The sequence below is a fragment of the Falco biarmicus genome, chromosome 5, assembly GCF_023638135.1.
Source record: "Falco biarmicus isolate bFalBia1 chromosome 5, bFalBia1.pri, whole genome shotgun sequence".
In the NCBI taxonomy this organism is placed as follows: domain Eukaryota; kingdom Metazoa; phylum Chordata; class Aves; order Falconiformes; family Falconidae; genus Falco; species Falco biarmicus.
In genome coordinates, this window is record NC_079292.1 from 86,832,712 (window position 1) to 86,856,664 (window position 23,953).

General features: G+C 43.4%; 1 protein-coding gene and 1 long non-coding RNA gene across 3 annotated transcripts in view; one reads left to right on the forward strand and one right to left on the reverse strand.

Moving 5' to 3' along the window:
* The window catches only part of ZBTB20 (zinc finger and BTB domain containing 20), a 519,609-nt gene extending 506,496 nt beyond the window's left edge, over positions 1 to 13,113 (reverse strand). The window contains exon 1 of the mRNA XM_056341444.1: positions 13,043 to 13,113. The gene's annotated coding sequence lies outside the window, so the exon portion shown is untranslated. The remainder of the gene's footprint in view (positions 1 to 13,042) is intronic.
* Positions 11,401 to 23,139, forward strand: LOC130150453 (uncharacterized). 2 transcript variants are annotated; one of them, XR_008822237.1, is made up of 2 exons: positions 11,401 to 12,312; positions 20,607 to 23,139. It is a non-coding gene; the product is annotated as an uncharacterized LOC130150453 (long non-coding RNA). The 2 variants fall into 2 exon arrangements; XR_008822236.1 differs by lacking the exon at positions 11,401 to 12,312 and adding an exon at positions 13,647 to 20,317.
* The last annotated feature ends 814 nt before the right edge of the window (positions 23,140 to 23,953 follow it).

The window sequence follows — 23,953 nt, forward strand, 5'->3', positions numbered from 1 at the left end:
CTGAAGTTAACAAAACAAGGAGAGCTCAGCAGCTCCTGTGGGACTCAGGACCCTTCAGAGTCCGGGCAACAGAACTAACAACATACACTGCCCCCATCCTCGGGCTCTCTCAGGACTAGAGCTGTAAGAGAAGCAGATGATTATTTTATTTTTTTTCTTAACATCGTAATAAGGTGGGTTTATATTGTTAATACTTAGGACTGACCAAGAGGAAGGTTCACCTGTTGCATAACATTGTATAAAGTGTACAGTGATGTTACAAAATCTGGTTTCTGGCTTTTCCTTCCAAATGCTCAAATCTCAGTCTCATCATTCATTATCATCTGGTTTTCTCATTAAAGCTGCATCTCCTGAAGTCTGTCAGATATTTGAAAATCCCCCTTTTTCCAGAAGAGATTATTAGAGTCTTAAAAGTTTACTGATTTAACTGCAGCTTATGAGACACTCCCAGAAATAAAATTAATTTATTTCTGAGATGAAAAGAGCGACAAGAAAGGTCCATACTTGTTCTAGCAGCTGAAGCATCCCCAGCCATAACAACTTTTAAAAAAGTGTATTTTACCAAAAGGAGCTGTGCCACATCAAAAATTATCATGCCAGGAGAAATAAACTCCTCGCAACTGAAGGACAGGATTGGTAATTGACAAACCTGGGTTATAGTCATGATACCTTGTCAGGTGACTTAGAGTCAGTCAACATCTCTAAACCTGGGTTTATCCATCAGTGCAAGAGGCTACTAATGCTTCCCTATTTCAGGAGGGTATCTTAAAGCTTAATTAATTGACATTCATAAAGAACTCAGATTCCCAGATGAGAAGCATCAGAGAACACCAAAGTATTATTAATCTCAGGTGCCAAAAATTTATCCCTGCTCTTACATGAAACAGCTCTGAAATACTTGTAATTTCTATGGTAGCAATAAGCCCAGCTCAGTTCACAAATGATGAGAGTTATCCAAGTAAAATAAATGTCTGGTCATCAGAGTAAACAAAGACATCATTTTACGAGTCCAATCTAAATTGTAGAGATAATCAATATGAGAATAGCAGTGCCCACAATGAAACCTGTATTAATTATGAAGAGAGTTTATGAAAGAAATTAATCATTATTATGGAGTTCGCTGTAGGAATTTAATAGCATGAGCCAATTCTACATGACTCTTATGATGCTTGAGGTCAAATATGCTGAGTTTGAAATAAACTTTAATCTACTCTGAACTAACTTTGTATAAAAAAAGAAAGCTTCTCATAAGTTCCACAGTACTGCCCAAAATAACAAATCTACTATACCCCATAAGTGCGTGTGGTCTGATATACCATCCTGAAAATAGATCCTAATGTCTCTCTTCCCTCTCCCTTTTTTTTGTTTAGATTGGTGCTATAGGAAAATCATATAGGCTGATTACAAGAGAAAATTAGACATGGGAGATAACCAATATATTTTTAAGCTTACTTTGTTGGGTTTTTTTGGTTTGTTTTTTTTTTCTTAAGTAACCACCCTTCCAAAATAAACACAGCAATGTTTATGGAAATAAAGAAACAAATTATAACAATTTTAGGTAGCATACCGAAGTCAAATAAATACCATTTTCTAATAAAACAAACTGGGAGAAACTCTAATAGAACTTAACCCATAGTAACCAAAGCAAAAACGCAAGAGACTTTCTGTTTCAAAATCAGAGCTGTTCTATGAATGGAGAGATTCATATCCATTGGTCAACCTCAGTATTAATCAATTAATCTTTTTTGTAAGATTACAAATTCTCCGGGGAGAGGCTGTGACTAGAAGTGTTGAAAATGCTCAGTGTTGGCTTAATTCCATCTCCAGTCAAGTCAAGTCCCAGTTGTCTTCAAAGGGAGAAGAGCTAGACTGATGCTGAGAGCTTTTGAAAAGCCCATCTTTTGTATTTATTTTCTTTTGTGAAGTGCTTCTTAAAACAAATAAAAGCAGGAAGACATAAGTAACATGCCCATCATACCTCCAAGGTCCATGCACAGCAAGAACTCCATGGGTCACAAGTGGATAGAGAATTCTTGGGGGGGGGTGGGGGTGGGGGGGGGTGGCGGTGGTGGCGTGAGGGAAAGGAAGGTAAGCCATTAGGATGCAGCCACATTGAAAAGGTTGGCTACCCCTGCAAGTGCACACAGAGTTGCAGCAGAAACAGTATCTTCTGGTTTTTGCAAAATATGGGATTTTGGAGACTACTAATAACATACGCAAAGCTTACAATACTGTCAGTAACAAATAGGTGTGCAAAAGGAAGAACAAACCCTTAAAATTTTATAACGAACAAAACAGCCTTCAATTAAAACAGTCCCAAAGAGCTCAGTGTGAGTATTTTTCTGAGCTTCCTTTGTTGATGCCATAGGATTTCTTTGTAGTTGTACAATTCTGCTTGCTAAAATTCTCTTGGCAACTACAGACTTCCTTACTTCTGATCTCATCACACACAGATGGCTCAGGCTTGTAAAATATTATTAGGGGACGTGTTGGAGTGGCCTGAACATGGGTCACTCCAGCAGTGTAATCTGACTCTAACAATTTCTCTGGACTTGTATAACCTTGAGTTCTGCTAGTGTTTCCCAAACTGCAAAATGGGAGGAGATCCTACCTCCTCATGAAGGGATGAGAACGTGTGAGTTAATATACATACAACTCTATAAAAAAGGAAAAGCGTTACTGCTATTTGGGGAGAGTAAGATAGGGTCATACGGGCTTTAGTCTTACTCTCTGAAACAAACACCGACACAGATATAAATAGTGCCTGAAGAAAGGCAAGGGGTGAACTTCTGCTTTGTTTTGTTTTTTTTGTTTTTTTTTTTAAACAATTTGTAGCTTTTACATGTAGTCTGTTTAGAAAATATTTGAATAGTTTAATACTTAAACAAAAATCTTTAGTTCTAAAAGTATTAACATTTACCAGAGTATATTTTTTTTCAGTGGTGTCATAAATTCACAGCATTTACCCACCAGTTCTGGTTTTCATAACAAGACTGTCGTTTTTATTTTGATCACTACTTAATTTATTGCTGCAGCGCATCATTTTGCTTTTCTTTTGGAGGTTCTGAAGAAAAGTAATTCTTTACAGACACTGTTCAGATGGTACTTTTCAATTAAAACCACTTAAAGCAGAAAGGAACGGTTGTCTGGTGGGGGACTGAAGATCAGAGTTCTATGCTTGGCTCTACAATAGACTCCCTGGGGAAATTTTCAAAGGCACAAATGGCAGGTTGGCACATCACTCCCATGCTTGCTTTAGTGGGAGTTAGTTGCCTCTGAAAACCTCTCTTCCTTTCCCTGGACTATCCTGATCAAGTCACTAAATCTTTCTGTGTCTTGGTCCGCAGTTGCTATAGTGGGAATTCTAATTTTTTGCTTCCCTTACCTTTCGCCTGACTTGCCTTTTAACGATAAGCTTCCTGAGACAGCGGCTCTGTTTTACAGAGAGTGGATAGGGCACTGATGTCATCCAGGACTCCTAGTTTCTGTTAGAATACATACATGCAAATAACGTTAATACTAATTGGGAATCCGGAGACTATTAATTTAAACTCTTTTCCCAAAGCCCAGGTTATCATGCTTTCCAGGAGCAGTACTGCATTGGTAAAAAGCGCCAGATTACCAGTCCAAGAGAATGGCATCCACAGAACAGGTGCAGGACAGCAAGATGGAGTAAATGTCTCCCATGTGGCACCATGAAGATGACCCGTTCACTGCAAAGGGGTAGTACTAACCCTCTTCATCTCAATTTCTGATTTCTGGTAACTTCATTTTAGGCCAACCTGTTCCGTTTAAGTCTATGCTCTTTGACTGAAATGTTCTATTTTACTGGATCAAAAAGCAAAGCCTAAACAAATGTCCATGAGGCTTTTCAGAAAACAAATCATGAACCTAAGTATGTATTTGCACCATGAGAGTACAAGTGCTCAGCCACTGTCGTAACAAAAACGGTTCTGTCTTACTCATCTCGCAGGTCAGGACAAGGCAAGGCAATTCTTGTTTTCAAACCACAAACGTAAATTTCTGAAAAATGTGACATGTGGAACGACTTAAAGGGCAAAATGACAATATAGTAAATAAATGTGCATGACAAGTATATTCAAGGAAATACTGATCTATATTTATTTATTCACAAAGTGGAGTACCCCACAAAATTACTCAAAACTGATAATTATTTTTTCTACTCTACTGAACTTAAATGTGGTGTAAGCACAAGTAAAGATAGAAAAACAATTCATATTCCATGCACACTCATTAATTACCTGCTACCCTACCAGGAATTACCAAGTTTGCCAAATGAGATGAGGATAAGGCTCATTATACCCCAGAACACCACCACTGAGCGATGACGTCTTTCAGATACCCACTAGTACTTAAACTAGGCTCTTTACTTTTGTCCTATTGCATAAACTATTCTCTAAGCCATTAATCTTTCTCAACGATCTCTTTACGGCTATAACCAAGATCCTAGTTTTGTGGGTGATTTTTTTTCCCCTCAAGTTAACTCAGCTTAAGCCAGCAGTATTACAATAGGAATTAATTTTTATATAATATAAGACTAACACATATCCTTATGTGCTAGGTACATCCTCCATTTCTTTCTGCATCATCCGGTTTGTATCATCTATGCAATCAGCCCAGTATGCAATACAAGACAGAATTCCTACAGTATGTGTAAATAATTCAAGAAAGTTTGCAACTCCTTAGGGAGATTTACTCACAGATCACCTGTTCACAGAGTTTAAAGAGATGGCAGAAGAGTTCCAGCATTATTACAGACCAACGATGGGAAAGGTTATAACAAAGTAGCAGTATTATTACAGCATAGAACTGAAACTGGCTTTGATTTTCGATAAATTAACAAACTTCAAAGGGATTGGTGTACATCTGCCAGTGGAGGAATGTTGTTTGATTGCATCATGTACTGGGATGCTTCTGCAGTTGGATCCAGAAAGAATGACGCATCACAGTCTGACATGGCTCTGATAATAGATAAGTAAACTGTAGGATTGCCAAATGAAGAGGTAAAAAAAAAAAAAAAAAAAAATCCCAACAAAAACAAAAGAGCTGATAAAGCAAATTACACCAGCAGAATCTGCAATGCAATACGAACAAAAGAAACCCAAACAAACCCTATTCCTGTTACTGATGGGATGCCCCTGTATCCCACATGGCATTATTGCAAATGGATTCTGCAGAGTGAGAAAGACAGAAGTATGCAGTTCTGCAGTAACAGCACCCACACAGAATACCTCCCTTTGCCAACAGAGAAACCTTGACCTGCTAGCCATGTGCCTCCATTTCTCTTCTACTGATCCCCTAAATCAGTTACACCTTAAGGCAGGTTCACAACCATGGGTGACAAAACCCCAACCTTTTCTTTTCACAACAATCCTTGTATTTCACCCTCAAAGGCAAAGCATGCTAAGGACATTCTTTCAATGTCTGGAGGCCAACAGACTGTCACTTTCTTTACACAGTGTACCACATATATCTAGGACATAGAAAGGATTATTTAAAACTCTAAAAGAGACATTTATACCCAGTACGTTTCCAAAATAAGGATGGCAAGTTGCTGAAATAACTTATTTAAAACTTTTTCTCAAGTACAGATTGATAGAATTAGAGTAAAATCATCTAGAAGGGGTTGGAAACACTTTCTCATGAAGTCTTAAACATCACTTCTAGTGACATTAACTTGAGCTACACGTCCCATCGGAGAGCAAGTGTCAGCAAAGTAAATGCATTAGTTAAAGCTTAATAGTAGTTTGGTGTTCAATATCCTGAAATATTTAATATGTTTTTTCCCAAAGTAAACTGTTATTCAGTTTTAATGAAGACATTAACCTGCTTGATTTGTAAGCTCCTGTGGGAAGTCCGTCTAAAACACTGTCACAAGAGGCAGGCAGAAGTAACAAGAGCTGTGACAGGAAATCAAGCACATTTTAAATGTTAAAAAAGCAGCCAGAAAATGAGTCTCAATATGCTCTTGTTTTCTTTTGGTTTTGTTTATTTTTTGGTAATATGATTTCTGCCCTTTAAAAGATGCCAATTAAGGCTGGTTATAACGTAGTCTGCAGGTAACTGTGGGTATTGAAACCTATGTGAGTTTTCACAAACTATTTTGTAAACAAGAAGTGGTAGAATACAGACTCAAAAAAGAAGTTTGGGTCAGATTCTGAACTTCGAGACACTCTTCAGTCTCCAGCACTGTAGGATGACAGCTTTAAACTGGAACCCACTGTTACACTTTTAGTCACAGTTTGAATTTTCCGGACTGACTTCGGATACAGTCTACATTACAAGGGAACAGCCAGTCTTGTGAGTTTTCAGCTTGAAATGATAGTGATATAACAAGATGAGCAAAAATGGTGAGACCCCAAGCAATTAAGGTGGGTGTGTACTCTTCCTGAAAGGCATATTGGTGGTTTGACAAGGGAGACAAGCTGGCTGCTTTGTTTCACAGTAGCTGCGTTTAGTTCATGCTGTCAAGCATGGATTCTGACACTTAACAGTATTAATATTGCTATTTCTATTGATATAATTAGCACTTCTATAAATAATAGCTAAAGCTGCCATAGCTAAGTATATTACTGCAATCAGCACCATCGGGCCTTTCTTCGTTACACACCCTCCTAGAAATACAAGATGATTGCTCTCAACAAGAAGACAGCCACCGAGCAACGCTGTTGATTCTAGCGGCCCGGCTAAGAGCAGCTACCACTGCGTAAAAGACTCTCCTAAACAACTAGTTTGTATGTGTGAGACTAAAGTTTCTCACCAGTCTTGCACCTGCCAATGTTTGAATGCTATAAATAGGGACTCTTCTTTTCAGCCACACGATAAAAAAAAACGTCGCATGGAGTTCAGTGGGTGTTATTCACACACTACAATGGGGGAGAAGGCCTACGCACGTTTTAGAGAGAAATGGGACCCAACCTTTAAATTCCAACTAAACAGCACAAAGATTTTATTTATTTACTTTACAGCTATGAAATGGGAAATTACTTAACAAAACAGATATTGCTGCTTTTGCAGAATAGCAAAACCTGCTATTTCAATCCTAATTTCATTCTGTTACACTTAAAAATAGTGAAGAACAACCTTTTAGTGGCCCAAATACCAAACTTCAGGCACTCCCAATCTGTTTCAACAAACTCTGTCCTTGTTTCTCTATGCCTAAAATCCGTAACTTCTACGTGAGTTTTGAGCTCTTTTGAGTGTTGAGTATCTAAATTGAGGTAGTTATGTTTAATGACTACAACTTGCACTAGCATCAGTGAGAGAGGGAAATGTACAGAACTAGTAGTGCTGGTGGTGGAAATAAAGCCTGAGGGTCTCAAAAGAGGCATGCAAAAATGTAAGCAGTTAAAAATTATCACCAGTTTTTGAAACAGTGGGCGTTTTCTGCTTTCTTCATCTTCCCTAAAGTGATGTGGGTAAACACCACACAAAGATTTACTGAAGGCCAATATTTACAGTGTCTGGAAATAGAAAGTGTTACGTATAAGAAAAGCAGCCTAGATCTCTGACCCTAGTTTATCACAAAAATGCTTTAAAAGTTTTAAGTTCTCAAGCTTTAGTCAAATGGATGTGCTAAAGGTCATATAGGGAATTAAGTCATTTGTGTGTATAATTAGTATTGGGTGTAAGACATGGACATTTTTGAATCCTGTAAGTTCTTCCAGAAACGCCACTTGCTAGCTACAGTACTTGAAAACTTAAAATGGTGAAGAGGACACTACCGTTCCGAAGCAGCTTTGAACTCCTGTACTACAAATACAGCTCACTTTGTACGAGGCCAAAGCACTCACACAGCACTACGTCTTTCAGTAGTATCAATGCCAAAATAATTCCTGTATAATTCCACTGATGTCACTCCAGTTATTTCAAAGAGGAAATTCATGTCTAAGCCACTTTCTGTTTTCTGATGCAAACCCAGAATAACTACACCAAAGTTTGTAAAGTTACTGACACCGGCATTTATTGTCAACCCAAACAGCCAATGGAATAATTGGCACCTACCATTTTAACTTATTACTTATTATATACAACCATAACAGGACTATTTCGGAATTCTCTGTGTACATACCTTTGCAAATATTTGTGATGACAGCACGCAGTATTATTCCCATTATACGGATAGGAAACAAAGACACAGCAATTTTCCCCAAAGTCAAATTTGCATTCGTGGCAGGGCAGAGAGCTTCTTGAGTCCCAGGTCCTAAGCCAGGAACCAAAACCAGTAAAAAAGTACTCAGTCTTCAGTGTGCTTTCATGAACACAGAAGCAGCAATAACTGGGTTGGACCCCATACTTGATGGAAAAAAAAAAAAAAAAAAAAAAAAAAAGATGAAGGAATAATTATTTCTTTGAGTAAGCAATAAAAGAATCGGACTCAGAACTTTTCCTGGTGTTACAAGAAAATTTGATTACAATGTGTTGTATTTTGTTATTCCTTGAGGCACCTTTCATGAATACCTGGGAAAATCAGAGTAGAATCTGAGATCCACCGATACCGGTAAGCACAAAGTAATCTACATCCTGAAATCTCTTTTTGTTCTGCTCACCCTGCTCAGGCCACAATGTATGTGACTTCACAAAGCAGCACAGACCTTCCAAAACCACCTCTGGTTGTGAAAACCAGTGAATAGCAACTATTTTCTTTTGCTACAGAAATGCCCAATGATTCATCTCAGTGTATCCAGCTCATGAAAATTAAAGAAGTGAATTTTGTTTTGTTTGAGTTGTGCTGACACCCAAGATCAAGGGTCAACATGCCTATGGAAGGGTAAACAAACAAAGTTTACAAAAAGCTGCCGGCTTGAGACCCTATATTGTTTTTGTTTTGTTTGTCAATACTGTAATGATTTGTAAGTGCTTTCTGCAATAGCTGGCCTCTTTAGAGGGTTTAAACTGCTGGTAAGATTTCTTGGGCTACTACGTATGCAATTACAGATGAATTCTGCTTACTTAACATTAATTTGTTACTTTGAACAAATTAAAAATAATTATTTTCCCCCATAGCGTCTTCTACATTAATATCTGCAGTCACTCTGGAATCTTAATGAGCTAAACTTGGTAAGTTCTGCCCATACTTGGCCAGAGGACAGCCTTTTCCTTCATGATACACATGCGATCATTTGGGAACAGTTTGCAAATCTAAAATCCCACCTCGCTTGAAGGGATTTACAGCCTCACATGACAAACTATACTGAACAATACTGAGGCCCTGTGAAAAATAAATAAAAAGAACCCATTTCTTTTCTAATACCAAGATGGAAACAGTAAGTCTTAAGGGACACCTGGAATTTGACCAAGGTTACCCAGCAAGGATCAAATCCTATTTGTCTTTAGGCTGGCAGTCCTGCTGAAATCAAATAAGCCTACAGCACAGATCAGTATACTAGAGCTATGGTTTAACCTCTGAGTCTTGCTATAAATCCTGTGCCATAAAATAGGTGCCATGGATTAATTTCTAATCCCAAATTATAACTCCTCATTGAAGAGCTGAAAACCCAATTCCCCTCACAGATTTAAATAACAAGGATAGAACCACGCTGAGATTTTTTTAAGACTTTACCTTTAAAATTTCAAACAAAATATTTTCCAGGATACTCAGTTAGAGCAGTGACAAACCACACTGTTTGAGGTAACAGATCACACGGTATGACACAGCATCTTTTTTTTTTTTTAATCTGCCTGCATATCTAGTCACTAATTTACCCAATAAATTAATTCCACAAGTGGCTCTCCGAGTCATCAGTTTGAATTATCAAGTTTCTGCTGTATTTCCAAAACAATGCCAGGCATGCCTCTGCGTAGGAGGGATGGGACAATGAAGCCAATAGGTGCAGCTGTGGCCTGGGAGGCAGAAGGTCTCTTCAAACTCTGTCACTGACTGCTCTTTGAGATTGGGAAGTCATTTCAGCGCTGTTTAATTCAGGGTCTTTCTAGCATGTATTATTTTACCAATGATGTCACTCCCCAAATACTTGGAAGGCAAAAATGAGCCCTCATAAACTTAATGAAATTTTATTTTCCCCTGAATATCAGAACAGGGGTGGGCAGGAGGGTGTGTGCATGCTGGTCTGTTTGGATTTCATGCTCTTCCCCGTGTGTAAAATGGAAAAAATTTCAACTGTCACAATGCATCTTTCTGCAAGTACAGGTGAAAGACAACCTCTGTAAATGCAGGCTACTGAATGAGCTAGCTGGTATCTTACACATCTGGCATCGCTGCCATGCAGGATCTGAACTGCTCTCCTCTTCAGTCTGAACGTTAGCAACCCTGATTTTAAAGCAGGGGGCTTAGGATTCCATTCCAAACATTACAATGTAGTAACAGCAACCATGAAATCCTCGGCCAGGAGAATTTTTGGTTTTGTTTGTGATTTTTGTTTGGGGTTTTTCTGTGCTAACACAACAAACATGCTAGGCTTTAAGACTTACAAACCATTTAATTTTGGAAGACACAAGGCATCCATATCTTTAACAACTGACAAGTCCCTGATTCTACATGCTATCAGAAAGTTTTCTTCTGCTAGGAATGAGGATTTAAAAAAAAAAAAAAAAAAAAACACCTACAGGTTAAATGATGAGATTTAAAATAATGCTAAAATCTTCTGTAATGTTCTTCCTGCATTACAAATGGACTATTAAATCAGTGAAGTGCCAATCAAATGCTTTTGTACTTTGAAAGAAAGGTTTAAATAACAAAAGCAGTTTTTCAGGCCTCTCTCTCCCTCGGTAGTCAGTGTCACCTATGCACTAATTACAACATATTTACTCTCTTTTCTAGTAAGATCACAATTGAATAGATTTTTCAGAACATGATTTTTAAGAAAAGTTGCAATCAGAGCCTCATGGATTCTGGCTCTTACTAATCCAGCCTGTCTAAGAAAAATACAATGTTGTGCAGTAAACTTCAAGATATATGACAGGATTGAATAATAACAGCTCTGAATTCAGTCTCCAGCTTTAAAAATCAACTCGCTGCATGACCTCAGGTGAACCATTAATTAACTAGGGCCAAATCCTCTGTGGACTAAACACAATGGAACTAGCCAGTTTGTACAAGCCAAAGATCTGGCCCCAAGTTTCCAGAAGTTTTGATTTGGGCTAGCCAAATACTGGAATTTTCGTCTGATGAAAAAATGTTCAGTTATGTTTCAGGGTAAGAAGTAAAGCTCTCATCCTTTGTGGAATAAAAATTCCAAGCAATTCCTTTAAAGGGGGGGAGGAAAAAACTAAAAAAAACAAAACAAGAAAAGGGGGGGGGGGGGGGGGGAAGGTGGATATCTCTCAGGGGAAGATTTTTATAATTGTGCTTTCTCCCTGTAAAGCAGAATGTGGAATTGACAGAAGTCTTCAAGGCAGGTAGCCATAAACCATCACTTTATTTTTCTGGTCAGAAAAATCTTAACTTTTTTTCCAGTAAAACTGGAACTTCCCTGCAGAAAACTGCAACTTCACAAATACCACATTTTCCACTGGGGTGGGAAGGATCCTCCCAATCAGCCCTAATAGCGTATACTCATAGCATCTACTTGAAGACAGACTAGCTGCTAAAAGAGCTCTGGGCTCTGAGGGGTGGTTTGCTTGCTGGTTTGTTTGGTTTTTGGTTTTTTGTGTGTGCAGGAGAAGTATGACACTACTTTCCTATCGTAATTTTTGTCTTGAGTTGGTCTTTCTTACAAAGCACAGTAAGATTCACAGATGTTAAATGATTCTGCAATTCTGTAACACTAGCCCCATAATTTCAAAGACACAATTTCTATGTCAGAGTCCATCCCAGGCACTGAGAAAAACCCAAAAAGCTATTTGGATTTCAGGACAGTTATACAGTTGTAAATAACCACAGGTTTTATAGAGATACTTTTTTCTCCTAAATTAATTACTTTGATGTGAGAACCTTGCTTTCAGGCTTTGGTTATGAGTTCATTTCACTAAGCCACGACTCTTACAAATTTCTTGCAATTTCTCGTTTGACATTCAGGACCGACAAGACGGCATTTAAGCTGAAAAATAAAAGATTTCCTCGGCTGCAAAAGAAAGCAGAGTCTGGACAGCTGGCAGTAAGGCAGCCCATTTTCCAGTTCTCTCGCTGCAGCGGCTAGGAAATTCATTTTACCTCTGTACTCCGATTTATAAATGCGAGCGCACTCCCCGTTGACAGGGCTAAAGAAGCCTGGGTACGAGACCCTGCCATCTTGGCACGAACAGCCGCCTGGCAGCGGAAAGCCAAGCGACTGGCCACTCTGAGAGCCACCCCTGGACCCGCGATATAAACTATCCCGACAGATCGCTCAGGTACAGACGCGCCGCCAACCTCGGCGAGGACCAACGCGCATATTCGCTCCATGAGCCCCAAGCGCCGGCACCAAAAACCAGCGGAGCTCATCGGAGCTCATCGGTGCCGGAGGACGATCGACCCCTCCCCAGCCCGGCTCCCCCCCGCCGCGGCACCGGCGGCCCCAGGCACCTTGCGCACCGCTCCCCGCCCCCCCTCCCCCCCGCGGCTGCCCCCCGGCCCCGGCCCGGCCGTCGCGCCGCTCACAAAAGGGCGCTGGCAACTTTTCCCGGCGGCCCGGCCAGCGGGGGGAAGAGGAGGAGGAGCGGGGGAGGGGGGCGCGTTGGTGCCAACTCTTCCGCCGGCCGCGCGCGCCCCGAAGGGACCGGCGCTGCGGCTACGCGGGGCGGCCCCGCCGATTCGGGGAACTTTCGCGGGACAGGGAAATGCCACGGGAGAGAGCGGGGCGGTGGGTACGGGCTCTGCCTCCCCGCCCGGCCGCCGCGGGACGCGTGAGGAGAGGCGGCGCGCGCCCAGCGCCTCAGGGCGGCGGTTGGGACCTAATGGCTCGCCCTCGCGCCGGGCAAACCGCCGCGCCCCGAGAAACACGGCTCGCCCTCCCCCCCCCCAACCCCTCCGCCGCCCGCCACCAGCCCGCCTCACGGCGCAGACCGGCCGGCCCGCCCCCCGGTAGGCGGAACGGCCGGCGGCCCCGCCCCTAACCCCCCGCTGACCCCGGAAACGCGGTACCTCTCTCATCTTCTCCCTTCCCTTCGCGCAGCAGCTCGGCACTTTCACAGGCAGCCGCCGCCGCCTCGGCGGCCCCCTCATTGGCCCCCGGCCCCCCCCGCTCCCCGCCGGGCTGTCCCCATTGGCTCACAGCCCCGCCACTCCCGGGCGGGCCTCGCCCTCGCCGCTGCCTGGGCACGCCCCGCTTCTCGCCACTCATCGCTAATTGTGTATAGGCGAAGCCGCGCTCCCCGACCCGCTACGCGCCCTTTCTATTGGAAGGAGCAAATGTCGGTCAAACAGATAGCGACTCTCATTGGCCGCAGTTTAGAACGATGGTGGCCCGCCTTCGCCGAGCTAGACCTCTGATTGGCTCTACGGAGGTGTCACACATCTCGGCAGCTGGGTGCCTATTGGCTTCCGCGAGCGCCTCCGCCCTCAAGCAAACACGTTAGGTTGCGCGCCGTTTCCCTCCCCCCCCTACCCCCCGGTCTTCTACGCATTTCTATTTCCCGCTTTATTTATTTATTTTCTCCATAAACTTAAATGACCCCAGAGGGGCGGGGGCAAGGCGGGGCGCGCTGGGCCCAGGCGACCAATGGGAAGGAAGGAGCGGGCCGGGGCCATCAGCCGCCTGGGCCAACGGCAGCCCGGCAGACGAGCCGCGCTTGACGCGCCGCCGGCCAATGGGGCGCTGCCCTCCGCCCCCGCCCGGTGCCCGGGGCATCCCTGCCCGGGCGGGGCGGGGCGGGGGCTCCCGCGGAGGGCGGTGGGGAGGCCGGTACCGGCCGCTCGGCCGGGCCTGGGTCGGTGTGAGGCGGGCGGGGCACTGCTTGCTGCCCCGGCCCTGCCGGGTGTGGGAGGAAGGGACACGGAACCGTTTCCTTCCTCACACCGGGGCGGGGGGCACGCAGGTGCCGGGGAGGGTGATCGCCCCCGTTCCGCGCTCTCCGCGCCGTGCCTGTGCCCGAGGCGGCCTGCGGCCCTCCGCCGCGGCCCTTCCCGCATTGCCCTGGGGCGTAACGCCGGCGGCACCCGCTGCGTTGCCTTCTCGAGGTGAATCCTGGCCTCTCTGCCCGGGAGGCCGGGTGAAACCACTTTGCCGGCGGTCTCTGCCCGGGAGCGGGGACTTCTCACCTCGGCACCGGGCCCTGCGGAGCCCCCGTGTTTTTAGACCCCCTCAGGTGGCAGTGACAGCTGTTCTTACAGTGAAGGCACCATTTGGACGGGTTGGCTTTGCCACCAGGTCCGAAGCGAGCTGCCGTGGCCAGCGCTGCTGCCAGCACCACGAGGAGTCTCCTGAGGGTCCCCAGGTGTCTCCTGAGGGTCCCCAGGTGGGTTGGCAGCGCTGGGTCCTCCAGAAAGGCACCTGAGGGCAGCTGGTTGCAATGGCCTCTATCACTTCCCATCAAAGAGAAGGCCAAGACCTTAAGTTTTCTTTACCACGAATATATTTATAAAGTTTTCACCATCCTTAACAGCTCTTCTGCTTTTTTCTTTTGCCGGTGTTTCCGACTAATCCTGCATGCTTCTGTGTTCTACCAGAATGCTGTTCATCTGACCTACCTTCCTCTTTCTGCCTGCTTCCTTTTTGTTTCAGGTCAAATAAAACTCGTGCTTTATCCACATTCGTCTCTTACTATACTTCCTTTTCCTTCCTGTACAATAGGTTAGTTTAGATTTGGTGGCTATCATTCCTTTGAAGAACGCTGAGTTTCCTGATTCCTTTTTCTCTGACGCACTGCTCCTCTGTGATGCAACATCCCAACTCTCCAGTTCCCTCATCCCAGCTCTCGGTTATGTTTGCCATTCTCTGTCCTTTCCTTTGCATGGATCATCCAATCTATACTTACCACCCTAACCCAAGTTGCCTCCCACATTGGTATCACGAGTATTTATATCTGTCTGTTGGAACCACGTGAGGAAGAGCTCCCGTTCCCGTTGGTTTCTCCGTCTTCCGTGTCGAAGTTCGTCACCAGTGTTCTCCAGGAAACATCCCTTGTTGGGGTCCTTCCTGAACAACCAGGTCTCCCATTGCCGTCAGCTTGGGTGATTCAGTTAGCTGTTCACAGAAAGCAACTCGATCTCGTCAATTGGGTATTGTAGCAGATCCTTACCGGGAGAGTGCCCAGCTTCTTTCATCGTTCCCAGGGGCTTGTAGCAGCTCTCACTCCCTTAGCTCATTCAGTTTCAGAACTGGTATGTAATAAACAAGGCCATCTCTCTTCCTCCCCTTATCCTCCCTGAACAACTTTATATTTGTATTCCTGTCATGTGGGATACACCCCACCCCCCCACCCCCCGTACCTCTGTTGCCCCAATTAGAACATACCCCTTATTTATTACAGTATATGGTATTTTTGGTTTTGGAGGGATTTTTGGTTTTGGTTTTCAATGTCAGGGGAGTAATTAGTAAGCAAATTACAACAGGTAGTAAAAGAAGGTAAGGCACCCCACCAGTCTCAGCTCAGTATTACAGCAATGCACTTGGATTTTAAGCACTGGCGTAATCTGGCTGCGTAGCTGCTTAAATGGAAGCGTATGCTGAGGTTCTTTGCTGAATCAAAGCTTTACTTTTCATTTCCTTGTGGCCTGTTCTGCATTTTTAAGCTGAGACGGAGTGTGAAGTAAAACACTCAGAAAAATAATTTCTCTAGGGCATATTCTGTTTGATAATGTCATACCTGGAACTTCATCTGGGCTGTCAAAACAATGGCGCATGACAGTAAAACTGAGCACGCTTCATATACATAAATCTTTCACAGTCTGTAACCAAGTATTGAGAATGAGCTGAGGCTCCTCTAGCTGAGTTATTCCACTAAATGAGAAATTATGTGACCATTAGAGAGCAGATTCCTCCCAGCTAGTAACTTGAGGTAACAACAGGTGGAGGTGGCAATGAATTTATGGATGCATAATTAAAAGGCATAGTGCAGAAGGACAGGGGATTTTAAAAAGATGCAGAGGAAGAGGTTCACCTCCTTGAACAGCATTTGTTGTCCATCCAGATCATGGGGTGGCATTTCTGGTGGGAATTGCAGCTTTATCAGAGATGCCCAGCAAGTTACTGGTGATTTCCTGACACAACAGGGAAGAGTATTTCCATCCGGCAATGATGTGGGTCTGCTTCTTTTTTAATGTCATCATTAATTATTGTGGGACAGAGAGCACACTTTTGAAATTTATGGCTAGAAATCATGCTCAAAAATGTTACAAACCTCTCAGAGGATGCAATTAGAATGTGAACTGATAGCGTTGAGGAAGTGATCCAGCCAACAACCTGGTATTTAATAGAATTGCTAAGCATGGTATAGAAACAGAAATCAACTCTAGAAACAGTTAAGGAACTTCCTCCTGAAAGAGGAATGACTGAGGATGCAGAAAGGCTACAGAAGAGGAAGCAAGAGGTCAGGCTAGATCACAAGCGAAATACAAAGCGAAGGTGAAAAGGGCAGATCTCATTCTAGGGCGTACAACCAGGAGACTTGTACGTAAAGTAAGCTCAGGGAAAAATAGTTCTTGTATACCCACTGCCAAGGAGGCCTCAGCTGGAATACTGTGGTTTCGGACACTGCATTTAGAAGAGGTTCTGAAGATCGGAGACTAAAAACTTTGAAGTGGCAATCATAAGAGTCTTAGAAAACATGGCATACAAAAAAAAGAGAAAAGGAATTAGATTCGTTTAGTCCAGAAAAGGGAAGAAAGAGGGGAAGAGTACAAAATGCTTGCATTAAGTAGAATTACTGTGGAAGAAGGTAAATTGTTCTCCACATCCACTGGGCCAAGACAAAAGGTAACAGCAGCGTTTTGGTTCAGATATTGGGAAAACCTTTTGTGGGTTCAGCACAGTAAGAGAGTCCTTGGAGGCCATAGAATCCCCGATACTGAATGCTTTTAAAAGCACAACAGTGTGGGGCCAACTGCCCTCTGGACAGTTGCCCAAGGCAGCGAAGCAGGAAGACCTTGAGCAGCACACTGCCTTGCTGGGACAGGCTGGGGAGTGCGACACTGGAAACAAAGCATCTGTGGGAGACAACCCAAAACTCCCCATGCCTTTCAGCAACAGCCAGCAGCTCCTGCTTTTCCTGAAGATGGGATACCACCGGGCAGCTCAATGGTAGCATATTGCTTCTCTAAGCCGCAGCAGTTTCCAGCTTCTGCTTTGTTTTGTCGTCAGGCTTAAGGTCAAATCAGATATAGTCAGGACGCCACTGCTGGGAGGCTACCAGGCACGGGGTGTCTGGTACTGTCAAGTGTTGTCTACGCTCGTCCCTGCAAGATCTTTCAGACCCGTCCCAGCATTACATTGCTATGAGCAGGGGTTTGACTAGAGGAGCGTTACAGTTAACTCCACACCTCTGTGCTGCTTGAGCTAAACCGCTCTACAGTACAATTCCTTCCAAGCTGATGGCGTTGCAAGCAAATGCCTCTATTTGGAGAGTCACCTAGGATCTTAAAAATTAGGTGTCTGGTCACACAGTAGGACCGGTAAGCTTGGAATCTTCTAAACGGCATTTCAATGTGTTGCATTTTTGTAGTCACTTTATGCATGGGAATATCAAATTCCATATAGTTGCTTACTGAATTCAAGTTTTGGGGCCTGAATTTCCCACTTTAATTGGCAGGAATGAAGAAGTAATCTCTCATCAGGCAGAGCTCATAGTGAAAGCATAAAAAGTCTTAATTTATTGCATTCTTTCAATAAGACTTCATTTCTGAGCATTTTGTGACAATCTGACCTAATACTGCACTGATTCAGACAATAGAGCTGTTCTATTGTACTTTAATGACTGGAAATGTAATTTGCTTCCTGTTTAATATTTAAGCCAGCAATAATACCAAAAAGGCTTATTGCTCCTAAGAAAAGATGAAAGGGGCATAACTCTTAAGGTTTTTTGTGTTCAAAATTTGACCTACTTTAAAAATACTAGAAACTCGTGGGAATGGTCCTCAGAATTAAAAATACCAATATAAGATTGTTGCCTGGGAATTTTAAGATACATCACTTCCAGCTCATTGAAAAGCAGAATTTCCCTCCCAAGGGAAATCCAGATAATTCAAAATTAATTTTTGTCCCGAAATACTGAATTAGCAGAGTTTTTCACAGAAAAGGAAGTTTTAAAAGAGAAAATATTCTGAACTTCAGAAATATTTAATTTGGGCTTGATGACGATCCTGAAATTTTTCAGTCTGGCTTGGCTGTAGATCAGTCTGTGCCCTAGCTGCCTGTAGTGACCCTTGCATCGCCAGGCTTGCTCTGTCATGCTCTTTGAAGAGGCCAACTCCATGGCTAGCCCACCTTGCCCACAAAGCTCTTCCGTGGGGAGCAAGGAAGACAAATTTCGGTGTAGTCTGCAGGGAAGGCAACTTGCAAAGGCTGATTGGAAGAGGATAACAGGAATGTGCATTATCTGAACCGCTACAACAGGTATGTGGTAGCCCAGATAGGGATGCAGAGCCATAGAAATGAAACACCTTAAGCAAAGAACAGGACTAAAACATCATCTTCACATGAGGTAGAACTGTGGGCTCGCCCTACCGCTTCCCCTACAGAGGCCCATTGCCTTTTCCTTTAGCATCGCTGCACATCCCATTGCACCGTTGGACAGTGTTGTGTGCTCTGCTCCACCAAGTCCTTTTCCCCAGCCCCTCACTAGACCCTTCACGGACCACAGTCCTCCTTGTTGGCCTCTTACTAGGGCTGTCTCCAGTGCAGGGCTCAGTGAGCTGAGTCCCACACCTACGTGGGGAGGAAACCCAAGATCCAAGGCTTCACAAAATCCCTCAGGGACAGAGCCATTTCTAATACTTTACACACTACAAGTAGTTAGATGTACACTGTTAAACCACTGTCATACTATCCACTTGACAGTTGGATATGCTGGTCTCCGTATAAATTGGGGGGGGGTTGTTTTTTTTGGGGGGGTGGATTTTGATTGATTTATTTATTTAAAGCATCCACTTGGGATGAACATTGGTAGATATATCTAAAAAAATCTGAACTCTCTCAAGTCATTCCACGGAAATAGCGGTACCTTGTCAGGCCCGACTAAAGCACTGCTAAAACTCACTCCTTCAGAAGCATCCATGAAAATACCAGGTATCACTGGAAGGAAGAGAGAGAAGAGACAAAACACTTTTGAATGTTTTGTTTCACTTGGTTTTATAAATAAGAGTGTGGCATCTTTTTTTTAAATCATGACATTTTGAACAAACAATGATGCTTTGTGTTACCCTTTAGCGAGAAAAAATGTGAACAGAATAGTTTTGGGCAATCCAGAAAGCAGCTTGGGAAGGAAGACTGCTGTGAACTATTGCCGGTTCAGTCATTTACTTGCTCCATATAGTTGGATAAGATACTTAGTCCTTATCTGTATGTCAAGGTTGTACTGCTTTAGTTGTGGCAGTTCAATAAAGCTATACAGACTCTAGTATTAACACAACTATATTGGTATTCATATACTTTTATCGGAATAATATGTTCATGTTGGGCAAATCTTACCACTGTAGTGGTACAAAGGTACGTTGTAACTGCTGGCACAGTAGGGAGTGTACTGTTATAACAAAAAGATTAAAAGATCCCATCCCTCACCAAAATACTTATACCTAGTACTAAATTGTGTGTAGACCACCTTTGGTGCCTCACTTTCCCCTGTCTATAAAAGCCTTTTAGATCTTACCTTGCAAGGACTGTCGAGCCTCAATTCCTATCTGTGACAGGGCTTTGCAAAGTCTGCATGAAAGGTGCCAAGGCTTATTTTTAGCCAGTCACAGAGCTTTTTTGAGTCTCTAAAAAGTGTTTGCAAGAGGCAGCTGTGCCCCAAAACATGCCATAGCGGAGGAGTTCCGTTGGGCTTGCTTCCTTTTTCTGTGAACATTTCACATTACATTTGACTCAGACTTTTCTGACAGCTATTTCATGACGTATTGACTGTGAAATCATCCCTGTTATTTCGTGTATTTATGTGAAATCCACTCCCCTCTTTCTCAGGGCTTCAGGGACTGGCTTCTTTCCCCTACCACCATTAGTCTGACTAGCAAAGGTTAAATCAAGGACAAAAGTCTTTCGTGTTCAAGGCAAAACTACAATAAGGGTGTTTTCCCTGCTGCCTTTTGCCTAAAATCCGAGGGAAAGAGAGAAGTCAAGAGGCTGCCATCTGTTGGGAGGAACTGTGGAGGACACCAGAGCCTCAAACCCTGGCAGCACCCGATGAGTTGGGCAATGTTGGGCTAATTGTTGGTGTAAATGACATCAGCATTTGGCCTATGATCAGTAGCTTCTCTCCGAATAATTCGGTAAGTACAAATATTAAAAATACTTGAAGTTAGACATTAACTAAATGAAATGTTTAGACAGCAATAGTAAAATGCATTTGATCAAACTTTATGGACTGAAACTCAAACAGAGTCTTATTTAGTAATAATAATGGCGATGCTGATGCAATTCCTAGTTAATCAAAAGGGAAAAAAATCAGAAGCAGCACTCTTTTGAAATTAAAGAAATATCATTTCAAGGACAACTTTGAATGTATTCACAAAAGGTGGCCTAATCCACAAATCCATTCTGATGGCTCTTTTCCCACAGGCATTCACTCTGAGCGCCAAGGCCGCTATGTTTTCTCCAGGTTTGCTGTTCATTTTGAAGCCGTGGCGCAGGGTAGAGCAGGAAGCCTGCTGTGAAGTATCTTGCAAGCCACACAGGAGTTCCAGCTGCTCAGCCCTGCATTACCTCAGTTGTCTGCTACACTGGATATGAGACTCAGAACAAAAATTAGCGGGAAAAGCCTGGATCTTCCCAAAGGATGCCAACAGAATAGGATGCACAGGAATGGGATCCTTTAGATTGTCAGACTCTAAAAGTTTACATATCTTTGTGTTTCAAACATTTAAGTAGAACACATCCTAACCCGCATCATGGACATACACCACCCCCCCACCCCCCCCCACCTGCTTTCTTCCAAGAAGTGTTCAAGCAAAGTGCAAGGACATCAAAACAGCCACCCTCACTGCTGGATGATAGCCTGTGTCCAGGGCATCCGTAAAGCTGGAAGAAAGGCAAGACCACAGAGAGGCCCCCTGGACTTCAAGTGTTGGAGCTTCCTCATCAAGCCACCTTTCCAAGCCACCTCCAACAACATGGAACTCCAGCCCGAAGCTTGTTGCTGGTGTCTAGTGAGTGGGTCACATCTGGCCTGAATTTAGCATTCACTATTTGTTAGCACTCTAAAGACTGTTTAATTTATGCACAGCCTGCGTGTGTGTGCATGTGTATATGTATGTATTAAGCAAGAGACATCTGGTCCTGTGCAGGCAAGGTTGACTGTTACCCCTGAGGCAAGAGGCCCATGGAAAGCAGGGTGGCTGGTGTTGCATTATTGCCCTTTACTTTTCTTTGACCTCCACTTGATATATTTTTCCATAACCCTAGGCGGTGAGCTCTGTGGGTGCGAACTATCTGTTTGTTTTTGTCTGTTAAATGAGGACCTCATTGTGGAATACAGCTTCTGAACACCACTACTAAACAAATAATACAATACCAACAGGCAAGGTGGCCAGTATCTGTCTTAACTGGTCCATCACCATAGGTGAGGTGGCTATTGCCTGATCCAGGGGAAGCCTGCAACGGGAGTAAAAAGTTCGCTTAAAACTGTGCCAACACGTGAAACATGTTGTAAAACGTTTGTTGTTCGTGTTGTAAAACATGAGAGCCACAACTGCTAAAAGCAAAATATACATATGGCAAGAAGCAATAACTAGCATTGCATCACACAAAGTTGACCTGCGAACCTTCTCGGAAGGACAGTGGGAAGACAACAGCAAGTATAGTCTAAAGTAATAGTGTGAGAAAATGTGGCTTCAAGGCATAGCAGAAGCACATACTAGTCATTGAAGTTGCCCTTTCAGGTGTGTTTGGTGCTGAAAACTGAATAATGCCAGCACATCAAGAGGACATCCAGGAGACTTGTAGTGTCTACACTTCCGACCCTCTAGTATTTCTTTGCCATGCAGGGAGAGGAACATGGTTTGAGTTTTTTGTGGTCCCCCCCATCCCCCAGTGTTTTTCATTGGAATTTACACTGTGGGGCAAAAAGTAGAACAAAAGAGATTTTTGCCTTGCCCACTGTATCTGATATGTGACAGTGCTTTCAGGGTTTTTATATTCACCCAGGTGCTATTGTTGTTCAAAGGAGCAACAGTCAGAGTGGTTGTAACGTGCACCATTAAGGTCAAACAAAACAGAGCTGCACCAGAACGAAGTTAAGAGAGGCCCTTAGCTCAAAGTAAATATGACATGAAGGGCCCAGGCTGCGATTCCTTGGGAACAGCATTCATCTTTTGCCATGAAACTGTGCTTCAGATTGCAAGTCCTTCGGGTTACTAAGGAAGCACCAAAAGCATTAGCTGAACATACCTAATGCAGTGTTGCCTGACTGCTTCTGCAGCCTCCGAGGCTTTAGCTTGGGGGGAATTACAAGTGTTCAGTTCCTCTCCAGGGGACATTAACTCTTGAACATAATGCTAGGCATTAAATTACAAAGCATATAATCATTTCACTGCTAATCAACTCATGCACATACTAGAATCCTTATTCCTCACACCTTCCCAGATCCCACAAGCTCATTTTGCCTTCTACTCAACTGTCCAGTTTGGATTGACAGTGCATGAACCCCGTCTGAGTGGTGTCAGAACAAAGATGTTTGGTGTTCTGCAAACTGAAAGTGAAAAGATTAGACAAACCTGAATATAAAAATATAACAGACAACCTAGTGTCCTCAAGGTTGTGTTTATTTCCACATTTAATTTCAGTAAAAATGTACCTTTAAGATTAGAGTCAACACAATGTCTGGTCTGCTGCACTGTCAAGATAAAAATCCAAGAGGTTTTCTAAAGGGACTGTGTCTAGCTTCCTGGGAAGTTCATAGTGATGAAGGGCCCTGGTAATTCAGAATATTGTTCAGGAGGCTGGGAGTCAGGACACACAGGTACTGCTTGTTTGTGCTATACACTTGCTGAGTTCTTGGGCAACTTATTTTCTTTCTGTCTCTTTTTCCTCAGAGAGAAAGTAGTAATAACAATGTTCCTAACATCTACACACAAAATTAAAAGCATAAAATCGAGGGGAGTAGAGGTATTACTCATATACTGTCTGCTATCGTTACTCTGTGATAATGAATGAGAAGTGCAATTAGGGCCACAGCGAACATTACGGTACTAGCAATAATGGAGTAAGATTGTACTGAGTAGTAAGGTTAGAGATCTATAAAAATGTTAAGTTTCTTACTGCCTGCAAAAATGAGCTTGTGTCTCCTTTTTCTGGACAGCTACAGCTCTTGCTGCATCTAGCGACAATGCTGAAGTGACAGGTCTCAGCCTCAGCTTGCTCCCTCATTTCTCTTCACATTAGGATATGACCTAGAGGGTTGCAGGGGCATCATGTTGCCTGATTGCTGGGTGATGTCAGCCCCAATCATCTATTACCGTGTCTCTGGGGCACCGAATCATTTCATTTTTTGTGCCCTTTCCGACAAAGAAGAACTGGAACTAAACACTTTTGCCTTTCATAGCCCCTGGCTAGAGTATCTGGTATGGAAACCAGTTATATTGAGCAAGCTGTGCTGGAACTTCACATTTTAACAAGAAGTGCTTAGAAATTATGGTGCTTGCATCCCATCTAGTGGAGGGATCAGATTAATTCATCAGCTGCTTGTTGCCGAGTCAGCGCGTACCTCTGCTGCGGCTGTAGGAGCGGCGCGATCGGCCTCGCCAGGATGCAGGCAGGCTGCACAACATGCACACGTGTGGTTGGTTCACCCTGCGCAGAATGAACTGGGTGCATTTCTTGACATAAAAAGTCTGAAAGTTTACACGGATGTCAGACAGCAGTAGTTGTATCAGAAGACCCAGTCAGACAGACGGTCTCTGGCCAGTGTG